Genomic DNA, 22,023 nt, shown 5'->3' on the forward strand with positions numbered 1-22,023 from the left:
CTTTTGGGCAAAATTGTGCATATGCCAAAATCTGATTACACGTTGAAAGATAATTATCACCTTGGATGATTTGACATGGTCGACTCAATAATCTCTGGAATGAACATAGACAAGAATCAACAAAAGAATCAATACATAAATATGAATATAATGCATGTATACATATATCCATATATGTGGATATATGTACATATGCATGTTTAGAAATAATCATTCTTCAGATTGTCTATGCATACAAAGCAAAGTAGAAAATCTGGGCCAAACCTCAAATCTGATAATCTGGATATCTAAAATCCAGTCCATTAAAAAAAATCCCATTAAATTATGACTTCTGTTCTCCATGTTATTTTCATATAGACTGCAGCCTTCAGTTTGTTATGCGCTTTATAGGTCAAATAACAAATCATTAGGTAATTTCCATACTGTCACCTTAGTAGTAGCCAGTTTTCCCAGATGAGTTTGTGTTTCAGCATAAAATGATTGGTTTGATAATAAAACCAGGAAGCATGGAAACCATTATTATATTCCTATTTTCCCATGTAATTTATTTTTCTTGTGCCCATTTCCTAATGCTCAGAAGACACAAAGAAAAGAAATCTACAAAAATTGCAAAGAAATATTCCTAACATTTTCTGACCAAGGAAAGAGAGAAGTGCCCACCTGTGTATTGACTTCAGGTCTACTGGTTCTGACTCCTGGTCAATTTCACAGCATGGGTCATAAGCTCTTGAGTGCTTGATGGCATGTACTGAATCCTGTGATTGAATACAACTTACTACAATGAGGAAAGTCACTCAAACAGCTAAAAAACAATGGATAGACTCAGATAACAGTACAGTAAAAATGGATGATAATGTGCTTTCCTGCTGAGATTGTAGTGTAATCATTTTGCATGAAGCATTTTTTTGTTCTTTCTGCCATGTTGTTTGAAATAATATGTTATTCACTAGAAGATGGCTGTGAGGATAGCCATCTGAAGGAGAGACAAAATAGTGCCAATAGGTAAAGTATGGACATTTTTATTATGAGAGCAAACATGCTATTTCTTTGGACTCGTAAAATTGCTTATATGTTGATAATCATATTGAGACCCATTCTTACATCTATTTCAAAGAAAAATAAATTCATCACATATGTATTTTGTGATAGGAAACATTTGTATTTGTAGTCAGGATTGATTAAAATATTGCACGAAAGAGGATTCATTAAAGATATCGAGAAAAGTTACAAATGTAAAAGGGAAAGGAGTCATCATGTGGCATGAATAAGAGATTGTTGCCCTGGTTCCTAAAACAATAACAGAATCATAGAAACATCTACAGGATGTTGTGTTGGTCCTTGGTGGAAAATTTATGGTAGAAGGATATGTACAAGAACAAGAGAGTGTGAGAAGGCATGGTGAGGTTGTTATCTGCATGGGTAGAGGGAATCTCCACTTTGATGAAGTCATAGATATGATATTTCAGAGTATGTACTTTAAACTGTTCCAATGTATTGTTTGTATATAAATAGAATACCTACTGGTCAAACCAAAGAAATAAACATCAGTTCAACAAAATTAAGTATCACACAGTCCCAATCTTTAAGAAATTTACCATCTAGTATGATGAATCTAAGATATACACACACATACACACATACATATATATACATAACACCTAGTATGGGGAATCTAATATCTATATATCTTAGACTGGCCCATCTTCTGACCCAAGCTTTGTAATCTTCCAGGAGCCTGTGCCATGTGTTGTAACTCCTCTAATTCTCTCCTACTATCCTGGACTTTTATCCACCTTGGGGCCCATTGTCATAGTGTCCCTCTTCTGGGGTCCACTTCCTCTCACTTTTCCATTCCTCCAAATTCTTCTGAGAATTGGGGAGGTCAGGAACTATTTTTCATGCCTTGAGGGTGTTGTCCAGGTTTTATTTTCTTTGGGGGGGGTCACAGAAAGTCTCTTCTAGCATGGCTGTGCCTAGGGTAGATTGTCTTCTGTCTGAGTTATATTTTATATCCCACACCACTAGTTGACTTTATCCTTGGTGCAAGAATTCCTAGTTATAGATAATGCTTGTGAAGAAGGGTAATGGTGATGAGAAATGTATTGAAAGGCAGGTGGAAGCCAACTTATTGAAGATCTTGACTCAAGACTGTGAAATTTATATTTTACACAATAAATAATAAGGCAAAACTCATAGATTTTTTCTGGAAAGGAAACAATGGGATAATATCTATGAATTGGGAAAATTACATTGGCAGAAACAGGAAGGATGGATTGAGGGGTGAGACTGAAGACAAGGAGTACAGTTAGGATTCTCTCCAAGGGAGACATAATAAAGGTCTGTACTAGTGTGCACCAGTGGAAGTGTAATAGAGGGAATAGATACAAGACACATAACAGAGATAAATTTGACAAAATTCGATGACTCATTGGATGTGTGTCAGGGAGTGTGAGGGATACAGAAGAGTAATCAATGAATCCAAAGTTCTGATGCTTGGTACCAGGCATTCCAAGAGCCTGAGATGAGAAAGGAATGCATTTCAGGCATGGGGAACATCCTATACAAAGGCATAGAAATGGGAAATGGAATATTGCACACAGGAAACACAGAAAGTAGGTCTAGAAAAGGTCAATGGCAATGGTGGTGCTCTCACCCAAAATAGGGAAGTTAGGAGAAAAGGCCCTTTCTTTGGGGGGGGAGGAGACAATGAATAATTCTGACTTTGATATGTTTAGTTGAAGGTGTGGGTTGGGTATTTACATTGGCTTGTCCAAGAAGGATTGGAAATAAGACACAGAGAAAAGAGATCATATACATAAAGGTGATAACTGCATCATGGTAGTAGATCAGATGCTCAAAGGAGAAGGTATCAGTAGAGAGAAAAGATTAGGGCCAAGGATAGAGAGACCCACTTAGGGGCTGGAACCATGAAGGAGACTGATGGACTGAATTCAGCAAACCTAACCCTCGGTCCTAAAAAGTAAGTACAGTGAGGGGGCAGCTAGGTGGATAAAGCACCGGCCCTGTATTCAGGAGTACCTGAGTTCAAATTCGGCCTCAGACACTTAACACTTACTAGCTGTGTGACCCTGGGCAAGTCACTTAACCCTCATTGTTCCACTAAAGAAAAAGAAAGAAAGAAAAGTAAGTACAATGAACTAAGCCTATTCAATGTTTTAATTACTGGTATATACCATAATAGTCTGATTGGAATCAAATATGTAGATCATCTCTAAATCTTCTGGAATCATGAAAAGAGGGCAGGTCTTTTTTATCCTTTGTATTCATCTTTTGTTTCATGTTTATTATCAAATATGAGTTAGGGACTACTAAACAGAGAAGGCTTTTCTATTTTATCTGGAGAGAATGATCAAGACCTTTCCAAGAAGAATGCTTTTAACATTAATAAAAAATGTATGTCTAACAAATTTGGCTGAAATGAAGAGATCGGTGTCTTCCCTCCACTATTGATGTCCTGTATTGTTTTCTCTACCAGGTTGTAAGTTTCTGTAAGGTAGGAACTCTCTAGGTCCTACAGTGCTCTGCACTGTGCCTTTTGCACAGTGAGCATTCAGTAAACAGCTGTTGGCTGGTTTATGAATTTGGTGACTTTTTTGGATGAACACCAAGAATGGAGGAGGCTATGGGGATTTTTCCAACTCTTTTCTTCATTGCCCCCCCCCCCAGAGGACCTGGGATTCACTACCTGATATCACCCCATGTATTGTTGCCAACTTCCCTTATAAAATATGTGGCTAACAACCCTCAAAAAAGTTCACTAGACTAAAAATTTATTGACAGCTCAAGGAAAACAAATACTCTGCCTTAAGAGACTTCCATGGCTCCCTATTACTGCTGTGACAGAATTCATCAAACTGCTCTGTCTGGTATTTTGTGCTGCTCTCAGTGTGGTTCTCTTCTGTCTATCCAGATTGATCTCACATTATTCCCGACCACATCCTATTCTACATCACAGTCAAACCGATCTATTTGCTATCACTGTCCACAACATTTCAGTCTGTTCCCATTTCCAGGCTTTTGTTTTGGATGTTTTCCAGGTCTGGAATGCTTTCCTTTTTCATTTCAACCTTTTAGATTTCCTTGGTTCCTTCAAGAGTTAGCTCAGCAGAACCAAGAGAACATGGTACATGGTATCAACAGCATTCTGTGATGATCAACTGTGAGAGACTTAAGTCTTCTCAGCAATATAATGATCCAAGATAATACCAAAAGACTTCTGGTGGAAAATGCTCTCCACATGCAAAAAAGAACCATGGAGTCTGAACGTAGATGGAAGCATACTATTTTCACTTTGGTTGTTCCTTTTTTGCTCTTGTTCTTGTGTTTTTTCCCTTCTGAGTAATGTGGAAATATGTTTAGCATGATTGTAATGTATAACCTATATCAAATTGCTTACTGGCCTTGGGAGGGTGAGATTTTCTCATTCTCCCTCGAGTTTTTTGGAACTCAAAAAATTTCTTTACATGTAATTGAGAAAAATTAAAACAAAAAGTAAAACAGACAAACAAAAAAGAGTTAGCTCAGGCGCCATGCATATGCAAGGTTTTCCCACAGTTCCCCCAGTTAGTATTCTCCCACTCTTCTGCCCTCCAAATTAATTTGTGTGTACTTTGGTTCCATTTTGTACTGGCTGAATTGTGAACACATTCTTTTCCCTTACCAGAGAAGAAAGCCTTTCCTGATTCCCCCAGCCATTGGTGACTTCCCAACTATCTTGCATATCACCATTTTATCTATTTGTATTTATTCTCTTTGGGGTATATGGGGTATTAAGGGAGGACTAGCACCTCTGGTGTGACAGCTTACTGAATTCTTTTCAGGGCTGCTCATCTACCTTTGGTGTCCATCTATCACCCAGCACTCACCTGTGGATACAAGAGGCTATAGCATGCACAGTGACCATGCTCTGGTAAAACAGTTTCAGCAGACTGTTGAACCAGGTTGAGGGTAACCAAGACCTGAAAGCTCTTGGTGAGATAGGGGGATGTTCCAAGCATGTGAAGACTTCCTCCAGCAACACGGGCAGACGAGAACAATTGTTTCCAGTGGCCTTGAAGGCGGCTGAAGCAGGTGCTGTGAAGTGCTTAGAGCTTGGTTAGACACCAAAGATGCCAAGGTCATCCACTGCATCCTGGGCCATCACCAGTTGTCTTGACTTTGGTCTTCCCACTGGACTTCAAAGAGAGAGTGAAGCTGATCATCTTGTCCAGTTCTGCTTCACTTAAATCCAATTCACACGAGTCAAGACATTCTGAGAAGTCACTGGTCTTTGAAAATGAAGGATGAACAACATTTATTCACTTTATTAGACCTACATTTTTTTGGACAGGGCAATGGGGGTTAAGTGACTTGCCCAGGGTCACACAGCTAGTAAGTATCAAGTGTCTGAGGTCGGATTTGAACTCAGGTCCTCTTGAATCCAGGTCTGGTGCTTTTATCCACTGTGCCACCTAGCTGTCCCTAGACCTACATATTTTAAATGTTTTTGTGGTTTACTCCATTAGAATGCAAACTACCTGGAAGTTGGGATTGTTTCATGCTTTGTACTTGCATCCCCAACAATTAGCACAATGTCTAACACATAGTAGGAACTTAATAAACACCAGCTCCTTGATGGCAGGGGCTGTGTTAAGTGTTTTGTTTTTGTATTAGCACTTGAAACTGTGCCCGACACATAGTAGGCACTTAATAAATATTGAATGAATGAGTGTCTGCATTAAATCACTACTACAAATATTTCATTGTGATAGAATCAGTAAAAAGAACCCTTGGGGCAGCTAGGTGGCACAGTGGATAGAGCACTGGCCCTGGATTCAGGAATACCTGAGTTCAAATCTGGCCTCAGACACTTAACACTTACTAGCTGTGTGACCCTAGGCAAGTCACTTAACCCCAATTGCCTCACTAAAAAAGAAAAAAAAAAGAACCCTTGATGGGGAATCAGAAGACCTGGGTTCTATTCCCTGCCCTGACACTCCCTTTCTGTAAGATCTTAGACAAATTAGTTCACTTTTTATCTGTAAATCAAAGGGGACTTCTATCTTCTTCCAGTTTTAGAATTTGATCAGGTAGTATACTTTATTAGTTTCTTTTTTCTTTCTTTTTTTTTTTTAGTGAGGCAATTGGGGTTAAGTGACTTGCCCAGGGTCACACAGCTAGTAAGTGTTAAGTGTCTGAGACCGGACCTGAACTCAGGTACTCCTGACTCCAGGGCCGGTGCTTTAACCACTGCGCCATCTAGCTGCCCCTATTAGTTTCTTCTTAATTAAATATCTTTTCTTTTTGGTGGGGAAGGTGGAAGTAGGGGGAAATTGAAAGAGTCCTAGATGAAGAACCAGGATATCTGGGTACTGGTCCCTGCTCTGATGCTAGCTTACTATGTAACCTTGAACAAGTCATCTTGCCTCTCTCTACCCATTTTCTTGTCTGTAAAAGAAGGGGGCTGGATTAGGTGAGTGTAGGGACCTTAGAGGTCATCTAGTATAAACCTCTCTTTCTAGATGAAAAAAGCCAAGGTCTGGAGAGCTTAATTAGCCCAGGTCACACAAGTAGATTGTGACAAAGCTGGGATTTGGATCCAGCTCTCTTGACTCCAAACTCAAGGCTCTTTCCATTGTGCCCACCTCTTGTTCATTTCAGCCTGAAAATTCTATGATTCTATCTGGTAGAGAATAGTGGATATATGTGAATATCTAGGTATATGTATATATGCCTGTGTTTATTTATTCATGTGAATAGACATCTTTCATTCTGTGCTTTATTTAAATACTACTTTGGGGTCCTGGAGGTCAGTTAAGGAGCATCTCTCACTGTATGCAGCTGCAAATAAAAGAGGTTCCTCCCCAAACCTCATTTCAACAGTAGGGGGCATCCTAGCCTTTCCATAGTTAGAAAAGCCTAGCTTTTCTCTTGAATACTCTCAGATCCTGACACTGAATAAATACATGGAAGAATAGTGTCTAGCCCAGCCAACATTGCAAACAGGGACTAAAACCACTCTGCAGAAGGAGTTGGTTGTTTATAGGGGCACTTTCTTGAATGAAGAATCTAGGAAGACACAGATTTTTCTTTTATTGTTCGGTGGGAGATCCTTAACAAAACCAAAGAACCATTCACTTTAATATTTTAAGTTAGAATAAAAATAAAACAGAGAAGAAGTTCATTTGGGTTATGTGCCCCCTCTTCTATAAAGAATTAGCCAACAATCAATAAACATTGTACCTATTATTTGTCAGACACTAGACTAGGTATTCAAGGGAATATAATGAAAAAGAAATGTAGGAATGTAGATAAACATCCCATTCACAAGTCTTTACTCCCAAGAAGATTATTAATCATGAGTTTTAATTAATCATGAGTTCTATTAATCATGAGTTCAACAATCTTTTTGAATCATGAATCAGAATGTCCTGTTTCATGTCTAGACTTGAGATTTCCTTGATGTAGGAAACACCTGGGAAGGAAACTCACTCTACCAATAGCAACCCACACCCTCTCTGCAATTGAAAGACTTCATGAGCTGCCTGTGAAGTGAAGGGACTTTCCTTGAGTCTCATAGCCAGAAGGGGTCATAGTCAGAATTTGAACTCAGGTCTTCCTGATAATGAGGGCCACTTTTAAACCATAATACCATACACTCAATTGAAATCATATAGAAATAGGTTAAGGGCTTTAAAAATTCCAGCAAGCTCCTGCTTCCCAGCTCTGGCTTTTTATCTTTGACTTACCTAACAAACTCACAGAGCGAACTTGTCAGAAACATTATGTGGGCCAATAAAGGATAATTTTATTCTGTGCAATAACCATGGCTGAAAACTTACTGTGTCTTGAAGTGAAAAGCTGGGGCTGGCTGGAGGTTAATGGACTGATCATAAACCTGCAATAAGGGTAGAATTGAAGGGCAGGGTTTCCTTTTTTTATTATTATGAAACTGTTACAATAATAACCTTGTAAAAATAATGGGATCTATTTAAAGCCCATTCATTCCCCAACTAAGTGGCAATTTTCTATCACTCAAAATGCTAAGACTTCCTCCTGGAACACTAGGGATAAACTCATTCTGAGCATTTTATTAAAAAACACATAATAAAACAAAAAAAACCCTCGCCCTTCATTGGTTGAAAATAAGCAGGTCATTCTACTTTAATGATACCAGTACTGCCCAAAATAATGATGCTTTACATTTTATTAATAATAGACCACATTTTATAGCCCTTTAAGCTAGACAAAGCTCTTTATGTGTGTTATCTCATCTGATCTTCATAACAGCCTTTTGAAATAGGTGGTATTATTATACCCATTTTACAGATTAGAAAACGGAGGCTGAGTTTCCTGTGGTTACAGAGCTAGTCAGTGTCTGAAGCAGGATTTGAAATCTGGTCTCCCTGACTCCAAGTCCAGTGCTCTATGCACTATGGCACCACCTGGCTGCTCTAATTGAAGGATTATTAAATCTGGAGACCTCCCTCCCAACCCATCCCAATCTGCCACCCAGATGTCTCTTGAGGGCCCAATTGGAGCAGACTCCAAGGAGCTCTTTCCCTTTCCTGCCATTGCCCTTACTGTCCAGTTTCCGCCAGGTGCTACACAATGTATCCAGGCTGGATATACTGAACTCTTACCATTCCCACCTCTCCCTTAGACAAGCCAGAACCATTCTCCATTCCACCATTTTGGCACTACCCCCTTTCCAACAGTCATTGGTTGGGATCTTTGGCTCTGCCATTTCTCCCTAAGATTCATCAGGCCTTACCATCTGCTCTGCCGCTATGTCCTGTCAACTCCTGGGTCTTTCCATCTGCCCTGGCACTAAACCCTCTTCTATGTTTATGTCCCCTAATAAGAATATAAGCTTCTTAAGAGCAGTAGCCACCTTGTTTTTCTATCTGCAACCCTAGAGCTTTGCACAGTGCTGAGTACTTAATAAGTGTTTTTCAATTACATTCCATTTTACAGATGAGAAGACTGATATGCACAAGCTTCTCTATGGTCATGGAGCTAGGAGCTGCCACAACATAAACTCTTGTTTTCATTGTATTTATTTCTTTTTCACATGCTACGAATAAGCGTGTCAGCAATGGATTTCCTTTGGAAAGAAGAGTTTTCTCATTGTGATATTGGCTATGTATCCCACTGCTATTGAAGGGTTTATTTTAAGAAGCCTATCAGGCTTAGAGCTGTGCCTCAAGTATCTAGAATTGCCATCCTTGTTTTATTTCTGTTGATATCTCCATTCTTCCAAACTGCAATGGTAAAGATACTCACCTTTTCTAGTATCAAGGCTCATCTCACTCATTTCCTCCTGGAATTGAACTCTTTGTCAACACTTGGGCTTACCAATATACACTTTCATTTAAACAAGATATTGTTTATAACAACTCTCCAAGTCAGACTCCATGGACTTTCTTGGTCTTATTGTTGAGGAGAATCAGCTGGTATAAAAGTGCTAGGATCTAGATTAGAGCTGACAACCCATAGACCCAGCTGTTTGTGGTTGTTGAGTCATTTCCAGTTGTGTCCGACTCTTCGTGACCCCACTTGGGGTTTTCTTGATAGAGATCACGGAGTGGTTTGACATTTCCTTTTCCAGCTCATTTGACAGATGAGGAAACTGAGGCAAACAGAGCTAAATGACTTGTCCAAGGTCACACAGCTAGTAAGTGTCTGAGGCAGGTTGGAATGGGTCTTCCTTGACTTCAGGCCCAGCACTTTGTGCACTATGGCGCCACCTAGCTGCCAGCTATTTGTCTTCTTGCAAAGCCTTTTTGGGTTTAACCACCTTGCTCAGCTGTTTGTACTCTGGAGTTCTGATTGTCATGTACTGCTACCTCCCTCTCTAGGGAAGCCCACAGTCACTTAAGAATAGAAGTAAAAGCTAAGATAACCTTCAAGAGTTGATAGATTGGGTTAGTTGACATCTAAGTTTCCTTCCAACCCCAAGATTCTCTGATAGACTTACAGAGCATCAGAGGTAGAAGAAACCTTGGAGCTAGAGGTTATCTGGTCTAGCACAACAAATTTAACAACAACAACATTTATTATAGTTTACAAAGTACTTTATAAATATTGTCTCATGTGCTATTATTATTATTATTTTATAGATGAGGAAACAATACTATCCGAGATTAAGTGATTTCCTCATAGGACTCAAAACAAGGAAATGAACTCAAAACCCATGACTCCTTGGCTATCATCCTTGAGGATAGAATGTATTTATTCCCTGCTTGGCTGGTAACCTTGGGGAAATTTCTTTTTTTTTTATTAGCCCCACCATCCCACCCCCCAAAAAGAAAAATAACTTGGTTGCAGGAAAGAGCTAAAACCCATTTTCCTAATTTGTCATGCTGTTAAAAAAAAAGTTACTAAAATGAGTTTTTGGGTTGTCTGTGGACATTACACAATCAAAATTGTTTCTATCTTACTTCTCACCGTATATGATTAAAGACCTAAAAATGGCATAATGTATGTTTTTGTGACCTCATTTGATGAGAAAAATATAACATTTTGTCATTTGGGTGGAAAATGTTCTAATTTCTTGGTAAATTTCATGTTTGATCTAAAAAAAAGAGCAACACTAAATCTTTTCTTTTCTTTTTTTTTTTTTTTTGCAGGGCAATGAGGGTTAAGTGACTTGCCAAAGGTCACACAGCTAGTAAATATCAAGTGTCTGAGGCTGGATTTGAACTCAGGTCCTCCTGAATCTAGGGCCGGTGCTTTATCCACTGGGCCATCTGTCTGCCTCTTAAACCTTTTCTGAAGAAAAAGGATATTAATGATGATTAAAGCCTGAAATCGAACATTCATGACTAATGAGTTCTCTTCCTATAAACTGATTTGTTGCATGACTTAAACTATGGTGAAGAAGAATTAAAGCAGATCTGGTTGGCTCCAGGGGCCAGGACTAAGAAAAGTGGGTATAAGTTGTAAAAAGAAAAACTTTCCAACATTTGAAGCTGTCCAAAAGAGGAATGAACTGCTTCACATGCACTGGGTTGCTTCATACTTGGAGTCTTTAAACTGAGGCTGGATGGTCATTTGTTGGAAATATTGAAGATAAAGGTAGATAGTTTAGGTAGGTAGGTAGCTAGATGGATGGATAAAACATCCAGGAATTCATGTCAATCTCTTCACTCAAGGAATTCATATTCTAATGGAAGAAGACAATACATGATAGGGGATTGGAAAAAGGGGAGTGGCAGGTGGGAAGGGTACTCAACAGGGACAAAGCAAGAAGACTGCAGGAAGTGGCACGGAGGCCTGGTTTCCAGCTAGGCAAATATCTTAGAGTGAGAGACATACAGGAGTGGAGTTCTAGATTTTGGTGGGATGGAGATGGTCAGAGAATGAAGCCTCTTTGCAGAGGGGGTTCTTCTCAAGGAAGGCCTGCATCATGGTATCTATGTAGAAACTTGCCATTTTAGATTTGCCTATGTCTCAATGAACAAGAAGAGAGTAGGAATACCTCTCCTGAAAATTTTCCTGGGATCTCAGAACTCATTCCTTCTCTATTGACTTTGCTTTTTCTTTCTTTTCTTAGAATTTTAGAGTCATAAGATCAGCCATCATCTTTGTTAAGCCTCTTATCTTATGGATAAGGAAACTGAGGTCCAGAGATCAAAGGAGATCAAATTCATTTGAGGTGAAGAGACTTTGTCAATAGCAGTTGCAGAGAGATAGACACACAGAGAGATAGAAACAGAGACAGACAGAGAAAAAGAGAAAGTGAAAGGAAGGGAGACAGACAGAAAAGAGGGAGACAGGGAGAGAGAGAATGAAAGAGATACAGAGAGAGAGAGAGACAGACAGATAGATGACAGAGACAGAGACAGAGTACTTCAGGCCCTGAGTTCTTTTTCTTTTCTTTCATTTTCTTGTGTGAACCCTTGCCTGTCCAATGCATCTAGGGGGTATTGGAGAATGATATGAACTTGTCTCATATGTTTGTTAAGTTAAGCCTCTTATCTTATGAATAAGGAAACTGAGGTCCAGAGATCAAAGGAGATCAAACTCATTTGAGGTTAAGAGACTTTGTCAATAGCAGTTGCAGAGACACACACACAGAGATAGAAACAGTGACAGAGAGAGAAAAAGAGAAAGAGAGACAGACAAAAAGAGGGAGACAGGGAGAGAGAGAATGAGAGAGACAGAGAGAGACAGAGAGAGTCAGAGAGAGAGAGAGAAGCTGGCTACTGAGTTGCTTCTCTTCCTTCCTAAGAGCAGGCTGACTTGCCCAAGGTCACACATCAACTTAATGACAGAACTCAGATTTCTGTACTAGTAGTTCAGCCACTCTCCCATTACTTAGTATTGCCTTTTTGTATTCTCTCAGCAGTTGGTCCCTTAGTATGTTTTATGTGACTTTGCATGTAGGAACATACTTATGTGAAAATTGTATGTGTCCTTGTTAGAACTCTGAATATATTAGCTTTGAGCAGCTGTGTGGACTTTCTTAGCCTAGTAATGAATGGTTGGAGTGAAAGATAAGGAAAATGGTTGGGAGCAAAATAGAATTTCTTTGGGCCTTACTGGCTTGTTAAAAGCATGTGCTCAATTAATTTAGAAATATTACTTGAGTTCATGTGATGTTGGTTTAATGTAGCCTTGCAATTAGCTTAAAAAATTTCATTGTGCAAGCATTTTCCGTAGCCCACTGAATATTCACTTTCTACTCCACATTTATTTCTTCATTATTTTTTGCAATATTATTTTTCTGAAAAGGCAAATGGACAAAAATGACATTTACTTTAATTTTTAATAGGATTTAAGCTTCTTGAGGGTAGAGACTGTCTAATTTTTACATTTGTATCTTGAGTACCTAGCAAATTGCCTGGTAAGTAAACCTTACTTATCACCATTTATCAGAGAAATTTAACTGATGCTAAGTTAACCAGATTTCCATGACAAGGATGTCAAAAGAGCCCAGAAATTGCCTCAAGTAGCAAACCTTTGCTCTCCTTGCAACTGGAAAGAGTTGGCAGCTCAGAGTAATGCTCATTTATTTGTAGAACATTTTAAAGGATGATGATAGAAGATTGTGATCAATAGCTTCTCAAAATATTTTATAATGAATTTTTTTTTGTGGGGCAATGGGGGTTAAGTGACTTGCCCAGGGTCACACAGCTAGTGAGTGTCAAGTGTCTGAGGCTGGATTTGAACTCAGGTCCTCTTGAATCCAAGACCAGTGCTTTATCCACCTAGCTGCCCCCTTCTCAAAATATTTTAAATAAGAAATGGAAAAGAAAATCAGCTTTCAGAAATCTTGTTATTTCCAACTAGGCTAGATCAGCCCCATGTTACTTGTACATTAAATTGAACGGACAACAAGTTGGCATTAAGTAGAACAGATTTGCCAAGATTTCTATAGAGATCTATTCTCAGTGATGTAGAACCACAATATTTGGATCCTAATAACTCAGTACCTAATGTAACATGCGAGGAAGGTGAAATAGTAATTAAGAAGATTGTCAGGAAGAATTGCTACACACCACTGAGTGCATACAGAAAGAGTCTGTCCTAGAAGTGACACAATTTCAACTTGCACAGGGATCAACTTTCAAGTTATTTCAAAGATGATTTTTAAAAAATAGAAACTATCATAGATAATATAAAAAGGTGACTGAAGAGATTTCAGAAACTCCTTATTCATATGCCTACTTACTTGACTCTATAAAATCATTATGGGAATAGTTTATGCATGTGTCAAGGGTCTCTGAAATGAAAAACCTAAAAACAGAGTATGTAGCCTTTTATAGATGATTATAGCAGAACACATCTTCATAGTTACATAATTACAAAAGAAAAAGGAGACACATTTATTAAATACTTACTATGAGTCGGGGCAGCTAGGTGGTGCAGTGGATAAAGCACTGGCCCTGGATTCAGGAGGACCTGAGTTCAAATCCGACCTCAGACACTTGACACTTACTAGCTGTGTGACCCTGGGCAAGTCACTTAACCCCCATCGCCCCACCAAAAAAATACCTACTATATGCACTCAGTACTTTATAAATATCTCATTGGATCCCCACAATAATGCTGGGAGGCAAACTGTAAAGTGTTATATACATATTGGCGCGTGTGCGCGTGTGTGCGTGCGTGTATAAAGTGTTTTGCAAACTGTAAAGTGTTATATACATATTGGCTATGATGATGATGATAATGATTTACAGGGATCATGCTAAGTACTGGCAATACCAATATGGAGGAATGAAAGTCCTCATCTGCAGGCAGCTTAGGTTCTAAAAGAAAGATACTACATGTAGGGGAACGGTGATTAGGGATGGGTGTTTTGATCTACAGAATTCTATAACCCCAGTTAACATACCTTTTCCTCTATTTACTTCAGTTTCCTCAATTGTAAAATGGGATAATAATAGCCTCTAACTCCCAAGGTTGCTGTGAGGATCAAATCAGATAATATTTCTGAAGCAACTAATACAGTCTACTTCCTCCCTCCTTCCTTCCTTCTATCCTTTCCTTCCTCCTTCCTTCCTTCCTTTTACCCTCCTTCCCTCCCTCCATCCCTTCCTTCCTTCCTCCCTCCCTCTCTTTCTTCCTTCCTCCCCCCTCCCTTCCTCCCTTCCTTCCTTCCTTCCTTCCTTCCTTCCTTCCTTCCTTCCTTCCTTCCTTCCTTCCTTCCTTCCTTCCTTCCTTCCTTCCTCTCTCCCTCCCTCCCTTTCTTCTTTCCCTCCCTCCCTCCTTCCCTCTATCCTTTCCTTCCTCCTCCCTTCCTTCCTTTTACCCTCCTTCCCTCCCTCCATCCCTTCCTTCCTTCCTCCCTTCCTCCTTCCCTCTCTCCCTCCTTCCCTCTATCCTTTCCTTCCTCCTTCCTTCCTTCCTTTTACCCTCCTTCCCTCCCTCCATCCATCCCTTCCTTCCTTCCTTCCTTCCTTCCTTCCTTCCTTCCTTCCTTCCTTCCTTCCTTCCTTCCTTCCTTCCTTCCTCCCTTCCTCCTTCCCTCTCTCCCTCCTTCCCTCTATCCTTTCCTTCCTCCTTCCTTCCTTTTACCCTCCTTCCCTCCCTCCATCCCTTCCTTCCTCCCTCCCTCCCTTCCTTCCTTCTTTCCTTCCTTCCTTCCTCTCTCCCTCCCTCCCTCTCTTCTTTCTCTCCCTCCCGCCCTCCTTCCCTCTATCCTTTCCTTCCTCCTTCCTTCCTTTTACCCTCCTTCCCTCCCTCCCTCCCTCCCTCCCTTCCTTCCTTCCTTCCTTCCTTCCTTCCTTCCTTCCTTCCTTCCTTCCTTCCTTCCTTCCTTCCTTCCTTCCTTCCTTCCTTCCTTCCTTCCTTCCATTCATGGCAGTGTTCACTTGATTACTGTTCCCAGAGCAAGAGATGTAGAGGGTGGGGTGGGGGGTGGGGGGGGAGGGTAAACATTATGTGCATGGTGGCAATGCCAGAAGGATGACCTGAGGTCTGCTCAGTGCTAGGCGCTCACCACTCAGGACAACAGGATCCCAGAATAGGAGCTGTAGCCATAGGGATACATGGCAGGAAGATGGCCGGGGTGAAACAAGGTGGAGGAGGGTACAGAGTTGGTGAACTCATTAGGTAGACCTGGGAATGGGCCCAGGACTAGAATCCAGACCTCCCAGTTCTTAGTTCAGTGTCATTTCCACCACACCATGTACTGCCCTGATGGAAACCTTTAGTATATTGGAACCCAGATGTTGTACAAGACTCTACTTCAAGATCAGAGGATAATATATAGTATGCAGTTGGTGCTTTGTCATTATCCACCAAGAAAAATAGGACCATTCTGACAATTTTCTTCTATTATCTTTTCTTCCTACTATGGGGTAGCCTTTAAGGAAAGCTCAGTTTTTCATAAATGAAAGCGTGACGTTTGACAGACACCTGTGAGTTTTCAAATGTGTCCCAAGGGTTGCAGCAAAAATCCACTCATGATGATCTTAAAACATCTTTTAGTGCTACTTTGTAAAGAGGGTAAAGGCGATTAGGGGAGATCCTGGTTAATTTGTGGGCAGCCCAATGTCCATGCACTCCCTTCCCCCACCCCTCATCAATTCTGCTCCTCTGGTAATGAGGTCCCCACTGCCTTTGGACTTAATTGCCTTCAGGCAAGGAGTCGGTGCCAAATGGCAAGGTTGCTGAAAATAATGGCAGTGTACTGGACATGACTGACAGCCTGCCAGGGCAGATTAGCTTCAAGGGTGAAAAAGCTCTTTGAAGATACTGTGACTTCATGATGTTGCCATCATAAAGTAGCACCTGGGTGAGCAGCCCCCATAGCCCCTCATTGTAGAGGTCATGATGGGAAGGTCTGGGGCCCTCAAAGTCATCCAGTGGGGGGGGGCACAGTCAACGAGTGTTTTTTGGATGTGGTTCATAAGATTTACAGTCAGTGAGAGTAAAGACAGGCAACTCAGGGAAATGAACAACTAAGGGCTGTATTTATAGAGTGCACAATGCGCACAGGACTGGAAGAAATGAACAAGATCTGGGTTTTCTTTCTGACTCTTGCTAACAGGATGTGGGATGTTAGATGACTGAAATCAATTCAACAAATGTTTATTGAGGATCCATAATGTGTCTGTACCTATGATTTATGAGGCACTGAAGATTTTAAAGAAAATGACACATCTCCTTCCCTTAAAAAGCTCATATTCTCTGAGTTCAAATCCAGCCTCAGATACTTGACACCTACTAGATGTGTGACTCTGGGCAAGTCACTTAACTCTCATTGCCCTGCAAAAAAAGAGCTTATATTCTATGGGGAACAAGGATGGGATGCATATGATGTATTATGCATATATGTATACACACAAAGTGTGTGTGTATAGAATGCAAATTACGGTCTAATGGGATATTTAATAACAACCCTTACAATTTAATAATTAAAGATAGTTGAAAATTAGGAGTTAGCTTCAGAGCTCAGAATACTTTTATTTGCTGACTTCTGTTTTTTGAGTGGATTACTAAGCTTTTGATTTTTCTGTCTTTCATTTCTTTAAGAATTCTTTTCCTTCCTTCCTCACTCTCTCCCTTCCTCTCTCCCATCTTTCCTTCCTTCCTTCCTTCCTTCCTTCCTTCCTTCCTTCCTTCCTTCCTTCCTTCCTTCCTTCCTTCCTTCCTTCCTTCCTTCCTTGTTTCTTTCATTCTTTCCTTCCCTCTGGGGCTTCTTATGTTGGAAAGAGGTTGCTCTTCTGCCTCCCTTTTATGCACATGCCTTTGGGAAGATCAGTTTCAGAAGCTACCCCTTCAGTGTTTTGCTTTATTTGGCCTCCTTCTTCCTTTTGGGCTACTTTGTAACAGAAGTGGCCTCCTTGGACCAGCTCTGGTCCTTTGAGTGAGGCACAGGCTAGGTGGTTAGGTATGACACAAATTTCTGAGGCACATAAGGAGAAGGAACATAGGACCTGAGTTCTGACTACTTTTTTTTTGTTCCACAGCAAAGCCAAAGTCAATCAGGCCTGGATTTCTTCACTTTGATGGTCCCTTTAATAAAGGGATAACTTATTTGTTAAAAAAAAGTCCTATGAAATGTGTGAAGAGGTGATCTACACATTTAAGAGATAAGATGCTTCAATGTACAATAAATATATACCTCAAAACCTTGAGGATCCATGGTCTCAGTCATGTGGGACCCCTCTTAATGAAGGAGCTGGTAACTCTCACGTGCCTGAGTATTGTGATTTAAAGAACTGCAGTGTCAGAATACTCATCATCTGTGGTCACGAGCCTCTCTGGCTTTAGCCAGGACAATCTTCAGATAATAGACAAACATCCTCCAGCTATACTGTCACTGGAAACATATCCTGGGTTCTCTGGCCTTGATCCTTCTATTCATGCTGTTTTCTTTACCTGGAATGCCCTCCTTCTTCCCTTATTTACTGAATTCTCACCCTGTTGCCCAATTCAAATGCTCTTACTTCATGCATTTAATTTCACAAACATTTAAGTGCCAAGAGGTGATAAAGAATTCATTGTGGGAGGCACATAATGACATGAGCAATCAGTCAGTCAACAAGCATATTTTAAACTCCTACTATGTTCCAGACAGTGTGCTAAGCACTGGGAAAAAAAGAAAGGCAAAAACAGTCCCTGCCCTTAAGAAGCTCACAGTCTGGCAAGGAGACAAATGCTAACAACTGTGTGCAAACAAGATACACACTGGATAGATTACAGATAATAGAGGGAGGGAAAGTACTAGCATTAAAATGGATCAGGAAAGTTTCTTGTAGAAGGTTGTATTTTAGCTGGTACTTGAAGGAACTTAGGGAGGAGTTACAACTAGGAGATAAGGAGAGAGAGCTTTCCAGGCATGAGGGATAGGCAACAAAAATTCCTGGAACCAGGAGATGGAATGTCTTGTATGAGGAAAACAAGGAAACTGATGTCACTAGATTATAGGTTACAGGAGAGGGAAGGAGGTGTAAGAAAACTGTAAAGGTAGAATGGGGTCAGGGTAGGAAGGGAATTAGAGGTCAAACAGAGGATTTTATATTTGATCTAGGAGGTAATAGGGAGCCACTGGAGCTTTTTTGATTGGAGCCATGGTCAAAACAACTTTTAGAATGATCACTGACAACTGAATGAAAGAGCTGGCATATAACATGTCAAAGAGGCAACTGCTCTGAAAAAGCAGTATAAAATATTTACATAAAGAAAGAGATGATTAGAAAACAAAATAGGTTGGTTTCACAGTAAGAATTAGGGATAATGAATGGAGAATTGGAATTCACAGCACAGTCAGTGGTAGATTAATGGCTAAACTACCACATTCCTTCGAACACCAACTATTTCCATGTTATCCTCCTTGTTAATTTGATGGGTGTGAGGTAAGACTTACCTTTTTAATGTATTTTCCTCTCATTATTAGTTGACATTTTCTCCATGACTGTTGATAATTGGCATTTTTCTTTTGATCACTCATTTTTAAAGAGAAGATGAAGAAACTTCAACATACATTAAAAATAGAAGGGATGTAATCTTTTTTCCCTTTCTAAAACAAAGGATAGTAATGCAAGCTTGTTCTGAAGAAGGGTTGTAAGGAACCAAGAGGGGAAAACGCATGCAAAAAGCAGCTTGTAAATAAAGCTTTCTTGATTGCTCAGCAATAAAGTGGAAGCATGAAAGAAAATGAGAAAAAAAGAGAGTTTTTGGTCTGCCTCAGTCCCATTATTTTAGCCCATGAAATTATGTACATAGTTTTTAGAAAGCTTTCAAAAACAGATGACCTATAAAATCATGGCTGGAGAAGTAGATGAAGGATATTTTTGAGATTCAGTTATATGTAGATGGAAAGAGTTTCTATTTGATCATTTGAATGCATATTACACTTCCTGATAGCATGCTTTGAGCTGACACTATCAGATTTTTCCCACAAAGGGAAGTTGTTGTAACAAATGCTGTAAACCCTTTGATGGCTGAAATCTGGAGCAAGACTGATGCTGCTTGGCTAAAACAGTTTCTTGCTGTTCAACTATTGACTTCTCCTAGGGAGACATCCCTGATAAGTAAGCTAATGTTTCCCTACCCTCTGGAAAAGGAAGGCACACAGAGTGATATTACACAAGGCTCACTAGATTTAATTTAGAAAGTCAGAGAAAGCTGGGCTTGATTTCCATCTCTGTCACTAATTTGTTGTGTGACCTTGGGCAAATCATGGACTTTCTTTGGGTCTCAGTTTCATTATTTTTAAAATGAGAGGGGCTTTGCATTTTTTTAAATTTAAATTTAAATTTTTTTAATTTTTGCAGGGCAATGGGGGTTAAGTGACTTGCCCAGGGTCACACAACTAGGAAGTGTCTGAGGCCAGATTTGAACTCAGGTCCTCCTGAATCCAGGGCCCGTGTTTTATCCACTGCTCCACTTAGCTGCCCCCAGGGGCTTTCCATTTTTAAATGCTATGGTTCCATTCTTCTGGTAACAGCAAACACAGACTTTTTGAAATCATGATTTACAAATTGACAACAAAGTTGATGAAATGTTTTTGTCTGGTCGAGTTTAGCTCTGAAATCAATATGGTGGATCATAAAGTTGTTCTTTGCTCTGGATTTAGTTGAAAAAACAGAAAGAGTTTTAATCACTCCAGGAGAGATTTAGAGAATAGTCAACAGGACAGAGGAGAGTGGGAGTGCTTGATATATACTGAGCCCAAATCATCACTCATAGTTTATAAATGAAAAGACATTATGCTATGCCATTGTATTGACTTTTCCAGTGAAATGGACTGTGATTTTTTGTTTGTTTGACCACTGGTACTCCCCTCCCTCTTCTTTTTTTTTTTTTTTTTTTAGGCAACGGGGATTAAGTGACTTGCCCACGGTCACACAGCTAGTAAATGTCAAGTGTCTGAGGCCGGATTTGAACTCAGGTACTCCTGAGTCCAGGGCCGGTGCTTTAACCACTGCGCCATCTAGCTGCCCCCTCCCCTCCCTCTTCTGAAGGCAGGAGAAGAGAATGTGAATACCAAATACACCAGGGGTTATTTAGAGATGGATAGCAAAAGTCACAAGGAGGATTATGGGTGGTCCTCAAAAGCATTTTTTTTCATTCAACAAACATTTATTTTATTTTTCATTTACACATAAGGATAGTTTTCAACATTCCTTTTCATAAGATTTAGAGTTCCAAATTTTTCTCCCTCCCTCTCTTTCCTCCCCCCTCCACAAGATCGCACAAGATCGCAATCAGGTTATACATGTACAATCCACAAGTGTTCTTTTTTATCAGTTCTTTCTATAGGGGATAAGTTAGGTACTATTTTTTTGTTTGTTTTTTCAGGGCAATGAGGGTTAAGTGACTTGTCCAGGGTCACACAGGTAGTAAGTGTCAAGTGTCTGGATTTGAACTCAGGTCGTCCTGACTCCACAGCCAGTGCTTTATCCACTGCACCACCTAGCTGCCCCCTCAAAAGCATTTAATAAGCATTCACTTTGAACAGTGCTGGGATAAGCATCGTATGAAGTAAGTGAATCTGATACAGGTAGGTAGATGGTGCAGTGGATAGGGTGCTGGGCCTGGAGTTAGTGAGACCTGAGTTTAAATCCAGTCTCAAACATATACTAAGCTATGTGATCTTGGACAAATCACAACCTCTGTTTGTCTCGGTTTCCTCAACTGTTAAAAGGGTATAATAATAGTATCTACCTGCAAGTGATGTTGTGAGGATCAAAGGAGATAATATTTCTAAAGTCCTTAGTACACTGCCTAGACCATAGTAGATATTATAAAAATATGTATTTGTTATTGTTTTTATTATTTAGATAACCCCAATGAGGTCAGTGAACTTGGATGGGAAAATTTTGTCTTTATTTCAATCTATTTTGTTTCCTTTGTAATTCTATGCATTTAATTTCATGCATATGAAACATTATTCTGAGGAGATGCCCATAGGCTACATCAGACAACCAAAGGGGCCCATGCCCCAGAAAAGGTTCCCTGTTCTAGCGACTACCAAGCAAAATAATGGCTCACTATTTTCTTGGCCATTTCTTTGTTAGATGCTCACCTGTTTGGACTTTATCTGATGAGCTCTTCTAAGATATCCTGCCACATAGAGCACAGATGAGTTTGTGCATACTTTCCAGGATGACAATAAAGTTGCAAACCATTTAATGGAGGAACATTTCCTATGAGTGGGAGTAGGTAAGGTCTAGATGAGGTATTGTTCCTTGGGAGATGAAATGAATGGGCCCTGGGCTGGTTTTCATTTCTTATACCTGAGACTATTATTTTAAACCACCAAAGGGAAAGAAAATCCTTAGTCACTTCTCAAATTTCTGTTTGAGAATTATCTTCCTCAATGAGCTAATGGAAGCACTTGTGTTCCTCCCAAAGACATCTTTATTTTATTTTTTCCATTACATGTCAACAAAAATTTTTAATCTTTTTTTTTTTTTTTAGTGAGGCAATTGGGGTTAAGTGACTTGCCCAGGGTCACACAGCTAGTAAGTGTTAAGTGTCTGAGGCTGGATTTGAACTCAGGTACTCCTTATTACAGGGCTGGTCCTCTATCCACTGCACCACCTAGCTGCCCCTAAT

The sequence above is a fragment of the Dromiciops gliroides genome, chromosome 5 (assembly GCF_019393635.1).
Source record: "Dromiciops gliroides isolate mDroGli1 chromosome 5, mDroGli1.pri, whole genome shotgun sequence".
In the NCBI taxonomy this organism is placed as follows: Eukaryota; Metazoa; Chordata; class Mammalia; order Microbiotheria; family Microbiotheriidae; genus Dromiciops; species Dromiciops gliroides.